The 6,752-nt window shown below is 40.5% G+C and overlaps 1 protein-coding gene across 16 annotated transcripts in view; it reads left to right on the top strand.

Moving 5' to 3' along the window:
- LOC149713162 (uncharacterized) overlaps positions 1–6,493 on the top strand; it is a 44,759-nt gene extending 38,266 nt beyond the window's left edge. For all 16 annotated transcript variants that reach the window (XR_016370756.1, XR_016370760.1, XR_016370753.1 and 13 more), the window contains 2 exons: positions 69–145; positions 3,997–6,493. The gene's annotated coding sequence lies outside the window, so the exon portion shown is untranslated. The remainder of the gene's footprint in view (positions 1–68; positions 146–3,996) is intronic.
- Positions 6,494–6,752: the final 259 nt, after the last annotated feature.

Genomic DNA, 6,752 nt, shown 5'->3' with positions numbered 1-6,752 from the left:
GTAAGTATCTTATTAACAATAAATTTACAAACCAAAATTTTGTTCCAATTCTTTTTTATTTCTGATAGAGATTCAAAAAATGAGTTCGAGCAGCGGTAGCAGCGGGAGTGACTCGGAGGGTAGTGAGGGAGAAGAACACGCACAGGTAAACCGGTACTACACAATTGAGCGGCAGATCGACAAAACGAGTCGCAAGTGGCACTGTAAACAAATCGATTTGCGTATAGCTTTCAAAAATTTGGATGACATTCCAACGCGAGATTTTTTTCGAATTTTTCGAAAAATTCTCGACGAAGTTATACGTAAATTAGTAACCGAGAATCCCGGGTATAATCGGGTTCGATTTGTTTTAAGCTCCCCCGGATTGACGACCCCCGTTAATATTAAATTTATAAAAATTGACAAATTCACCAGTAAACGAATTATGCGCACCATCTATAGAGTAACGCAATCTAGTCGGGATTTTGTCTTTAATGGGGAAGATTTTCAGTTTGATATAATTTTCCTAAACCTCGATGCGAATATAGGAACTTATTATAAATCCATAAAAAATAGAACTTTGGTTAATTTGGATTATTTCGTTAAACAAAATAACCAATTTATTTTTATGGAGAATAATGATAATCTCTGTTTTGCTCGGAGTTTAGTTCTGGGTAAAGAGTTGGCCGATCGCAATTTTTATCAACAAAATAAGCAAGGTCCTCCCTTTAATCGGAACAATTTTGACAAACTGAAACGTAATAGCACCCTTGTGGGTAATATTGCAAAAATCTTGCACCGAAAAGCCGGAGTCCCCGAAGGTTTCGTTACTCTAGAAGATATTCAAAAATTTCAAAATTATTTAGCTCCCCATTATCGGATTGTGATAGTTGAGGCGGCGAATAATTTTACCATATTTTTCAAAGGACCCCAAGCTCCTAAATTTATCTATTTATTAAAAATTGGCGACCATATCCACCCCGCGAAAACTTGGCACGGTATGATGGGGGGTTGTGTCTCTTGCGATTTATGCTTAAAATCCTTTTACAAATACGAATTGTTAAAAGAGCATAAATGCCCCGAGGATACAAAACCCTATATATGTTTTCGGTGCCAAGGTGAAGCTTTTCATTTAACCAACGAGGATGTTTTAAAACGTTGCGACGAATGCCACCGCTATTTTTTCCCGGGCCCCTGCTACGAAACTCATTTACTTAATGGCACCTGCGCGAGCCAAAAACGATGTTTAGAGTGTGGGCGACTGATGGGTGACGATCACGACTGCAATCCCGAATGCTCTCAATGTAAAATAGTTCATCCGCCAGGTGAACATTTTGTTATGCCTTTGGAAACCAAAATGAAAGCCTCGCGGTTTATTTATTACGACATTGAGACTATTCTGAGAAATAATATCCACGACCCATTTTATTAGTTTGCGACGTAGAGACTGAAGCTGGCTTTGAAACTAAAATTTTTTACGGCGCCAATTGCGTCGAGCAATTTTTAAATTATTTATTTAGCGTAGAGCAGGTAGTTTTGACTAAACAAAAACGTAAAACGTACCAACCGCGCTTTACTAACACACAAGTCGTAGCTCATTACGCGAAAGCTTTTGATAACTTCTTAATTCTCAACGCTTTAGTTCATAGGCACGTCACCCCTGCCGTTATTTTTGACGGTAGTAAAATTTTAATGATTCATCTTGAGGGACCGCAAATTAGATTCCTCGATAGCTTTAATTACATTAGTCAACCTCTGCGTAATTTCACCAGCATGTTTAGCCTCGGCGATGTGGCGAAAGGATTCTTTCCATTTGATTTTCATACCAAAGAAAATCTTAATTACATTGGCGTCATCCCTGAAGCTTCGTACTTTAACGTAGCTCAAATGAAGGCCAATGATTATCGAGATTTTCAAGCTTGGTACGCGTCAATGGAAGGATCTATTTACAACATCAAAGAGGAGCTTATTAAATATTGCATTCAAGACGTCAAAGTCCTAAGACAAAGCGTCGAAGCTTTTAGAAAAATTTACGTAGATCAAACAAAATTAGACCCTTTTTGCTTAAAAAATATTACTTTGGCGGGTGCTTTAACCACTATTTATCTTAACAATTACTATAAACCTTACAGCATGGGTATTGTTCCTTCTAACGGCTATAACGCAAAATTTAATCACAGTCAGATTAGCTTAAAATATCTCGCTTGGGTGGAGAAAACGGAAAATATAAAATTGCGAACGGCTTTAAGCTATGGGGGTGAATATCGGGTGGGGCGCTATTTAGTCGACGGCTATAGCGAAACTCCGCCCAAAATCTACGATTTCCACGGTTGCTACTTTCACGGTTGTCCATGTCAAAAACTTAATGCCTACAATACCCAACTCAAAGCCAGCAACAGATTTCTGTACGAGCGGACTCTAGATAGAGAGCTGTTTATTAAAGAGAAGATGGTCGGATATGAATATTCCTCGATTTTTGAGTGTCAATTTGCTAAGCTTTTAAAAGAAAACGCCGAAGCTAAGGCTTTCTGCAAAAGTTTAACTTTTCGACCTCAAATATCAGCCCGTAGCGCTCTCTATGGGGGACGAACGGAAAATTTTGTTCTTAACTGCCACGTGCAAGGTGAGGAGAAAATTTTCTACAAGGATATTATTTCTTTGTACCCGAAAGTTTGTCGCGATTGTCCGTACCCTAGCGGGCACCCCATAATCTATAACAGAGATTTTGACAAATCGCCAGGCTGGTATTTTGGTGTTATGAGTTGTCGTCTGCTGGCCCCTCAAGATCTCCGCATCCATTTAATTCCCTTTCGCAGCGGTGGTAAATTAGCCTACGCCCTCTGTCGCACGTGTTTAGAATTGCGAGCGGAAATCTGCGATCACACTGTCAATGAACGGGCTTTCGAATCAGTCTTGCCAACGGTTGAAGTCTATGCCGCTATGGAGCATGGTTATAAACTCCTCGATATATTCGAAGTTTATCATTATCCAAAAACGGAATACTTCTTCGCGCAGTACATTACTGATTTTATCGCCTTGAAAGTGAAGAATTCCGGATTTCCAGCTCACGCGCAAACGCCTCTGCAAAAAGAAGCGTATATCGCCGATATAAACACGAATGAAAAGCTTTCTCTGACCGTGGCGGATATTCAATCAAATCCTTCCCTGCGTAATATCGCTAAAATTAATTTAAATTCTCTTTGGGGTCGCATGGCGTTAAATATGGGAAAGATTCGCAGCATCTTTATCAACAATTATTACGAATTGATACGATACGCGAGCGATTACACTCTGGAATTAGTCGATTTACGGCCAGTTACGGAGTCGATCGCTCTCTTATCGTACAAAGCCAAAAGCGATTACGTTTCGGACTATAAACTGGGGTCGGCGATTGTGGGTAGCTTTGTCTCGTACTAGGGGCGACTCGAATTGAACAAGATGCTGCTTCAATTAGACCGCGCAGCTTTGTATTGTGACACCGACTCAATAATCTACCGCCATCTACCGCCATTTACCGGGAGAGTTTAGCATTCCGACTGGCAATCATATTGGTTGCTGGGCGGACGAACTCGGCGGTGATTGTATAACTTCCTTTTGTAGTACCGGCGCCAAAAGTTACTCGTTTCGCACTAGCAAAGGAAAAGAAGTTAAAAAAATTAAAGGATTAACTCTAAATCGAGAAAATTTCGAAAAACTTGACTTTGAAACCTTTGAAAGTGTGGCGATGAACCCGGAAAAAGAAGTTATAGTCAATGTCCCTTTTAATTTTAAACGGGATAAATACAAGCTGCAGCTAGAGGCCTTTAAATTAACGAAGAAATTTCACCAAACCTCGAATAAGAGATTGTTGAACGCTGATTTGAGAACCAGTCGTCCGTACGGTTTCAAAGAGGCGACACCTGCTTCGACATCTCTTTCGCATGAATTACGAGGCTTGGCGAAGACATACTTTTGAGGGCTTGTGGGAATCTTGCGTTCCCATTGAAGCCCTGGCCAAAGACGGTTTCTATCTTGCAGATGTAGAAACACAGACGACGCGCTGCGCTTTTAGCGGCATCGCCTTGTACCAGTGGCGTTGCACGGACCAACCATCCAGGGAACATCGCAAGCACAGTCCATCGTGTCCGATGGTTTCCAAGAAACCGTGCAACAATAAACCACTGCGTCAGGGGTTTCCCGACTTCCCGACCAGCGAGGGCACGGATGTTTGCGGCCATCTGGTCCAGACATGCCCAACCACCAACGAAGAGCGGTCAGGAAACGAGAAAGTGCGCGTGCGCATCCAGCCGTCGTGTTTTCTACTGTAGTGCGTGTTCATTTTCTACCCTCCGAGTCTCGCGTAAACTTTGACCTCCTCAACGACCAACGCTTTCGGCAACACTGTCTGGAACTGGAAAAAAAACCTTTTTAAAAAAACAATTACTTAATAGGGGATTTTTTTGGGTAAAAGGGTTTTTTTGTTTATATTGTGTTTAAAAGTGTTTATTTTGGGTTTTTGGGTTTATATTGTGTTAATTTTTTTTGATTATTGATGTTTTTTAAATATATTTCTATGTTTCTATATAAGATGTGCAACAAAATAAAGAATGTTTATTAATTGAAATGAATCGGACCGAGTCAGTCTCGCATTCTTTAAAATTCCAAACACCCGCGCAGTTTCTAATTGTGGGACCTACGCAAGCCGGGAAAAGTTGTCTTTTAAGCAATTTATTGCAAAATCATGAGCTTATGTTTGACCCTCCGCATAAAAAGGTTATTTATTGCTACGCGGCCTAGCAACCAAACTACGAAAAATTGAAACAATTGATTCCGGGAATTCAATTTATTCAAGGTTTGCCACCTTCCGATCCGGACTTTTGGGAAACTCATCGCGATTCCTATCTGATACTAGACGATTTAGCTAGCCAATTATTTAAGCAAGCTCATATTGCCGATTTAGTATGCGTGACGTCGCATCATTTAGGGTATATGGTAAATATTATTACGCAACAACTTTTTCACAAGGGTAGCCAATCGCGAATAATTTCTCAAAACTCTTCCTATTTTATAATAATGAAAAATCCCCGCGATGTCGCTTCTATTAGGTATCTAGCGCAACAGATCAGTCCCGATAACCCAAAGCGTATTACGGACGCGTACAGACTAGCCACTAGAGAACCCTATAGTTATTTGTTAATTGATTTAAAACAAGAAACTCCGGAAAACTTACGATTAAGATCGCGAGTTCTACCTCACGAATCGCCTATGTATGTGTATGTCGATTAAATTTAATTGTCATTTGAATAATGGCACCGCGCGTTAAACGTCGATCAGGAAAACGCTCCCGCCTAGTAGTAGCGCGTCCCTCGGCAAAGTTTGCCAAATTTGTCCCTTATTTACAGAGTTTACGTCAAACTAGTTGTAAACAACGACGAACGCTTTTAAACAATAGTAGCGCGCCTCAATTAAAGAGTATTCAGACCATTTGTAAGAATTTAAAGGGTGGGGGCATTTTTTTGAGTAAAGACCGCAAAAAACGCTTAGCAAAGTACAAAAAATTATTAGACAACTCGGATCAAGTACCTTGTCGCAGAAAAGCAAAAAATGTTGCTGTTGCAGCAATCAGGAGAATTCCTCACGGCGTTGCTTGGCGCAATCCTGCCTTCAATTGTTCAAGCCATAGCGGCTAAACTATGAAACAAATGGTCCTTGTCCCCGCTAGCGCGGTCACTTCGGCAGCGGCGTAAGAACATTCGGCCTTGGATCGAGAGATTGAGGATATTTTAAAATCGCCATTGAATGCCTTTGATAAATTATAGAAATATTTAGACGCCTTTAATAAATATTTAAGTATCGAGAAAAAAATTCCCTTACCAAAATTTGAAGTGGTGACCCCCTCAATGGCGACTGCAACTTTACCATTAACGAGCACACCCGTACCGTCGGTTACACCCTTACCGCCATCTCGAAAAAAACAATTTTCATGGCCAAGCTACGCGACGTCCTCTCCTTCAACAAGCACATCGGATAGCTCGTTTACCACGCCGCCGCGTTATAAAACTAGCCTCGGCAAAAGGTCTTTAAAAGCGAATCCGCACTTCGAACACCAACACCGGAAGATTTCTGCCAAAGATACGGGGCTACTTACGTCGGCGATATGATTAAACAGCAAGCCGAAACGTTAGCCAACAGTTTACAAAAGACATTCTTTACGCCGGAAAGAGCGGACGAAGGCGCTGTCGGATATGCAAATTCCGACAACGAGGAAGAAATTGCCGAAGAACAAGAGAATATAGCGGAGGGAAACGCGGAGAGAGACGCTGAAAGTTTAACAGACTTAGAAAACCTGTTTGATAACATCTCCGCCAAACAGAAAAAAACAAACAGAAAAAACCTCGAAAGAAAAAAATGAACTTCAAAACCTAGGCCCACTGGTGCCATCTAACGAACGGAGGAAACGACCCTAGAAATGGCGTGATATTAATTAATAAAATGTAATATTAAGACAAATAAAAATTGTTTTTATTGCGAACAATATCTGTGTACATGTTTTTTTAAATGTAAAGATAAATATAATAAAGCGACATAATCGTTAAGTTTAAGGTTATTAGCGTTGATGGCGTCTAATATCGTCTTTCTACATAGACCGACGCATCTTAAAGTTAAGAACAGACTACAATGCAGACCACACAGTTGAAAAAATGGATGTTGAATTTGTTGTTTGTTGTAAACAACTCGTTTCCCGTATCGTTTTAAATTAACCTTATAGTATCGTGGTGAATTTCCGTACGTGC

This window comes from Phalangium opilio, unplaced genomic scaffold (genome assembly GCF_054372755.1).
Source record: "Phalangium opilio isolate 3A_F unplaced genomic scaffold, DU_Popi_V2 ptg000009l_1, whole genome shotgun sequence".
Lineage (NCBI taxonomy): Eukaryota > Metazoa > Arthropoda > Arachnida > Opiliones > Phalangiidae > Phalangium > Phalangium opilio.
This window is presented reverse-complemented; position numbering and strand designations above follow the sequence as displayed.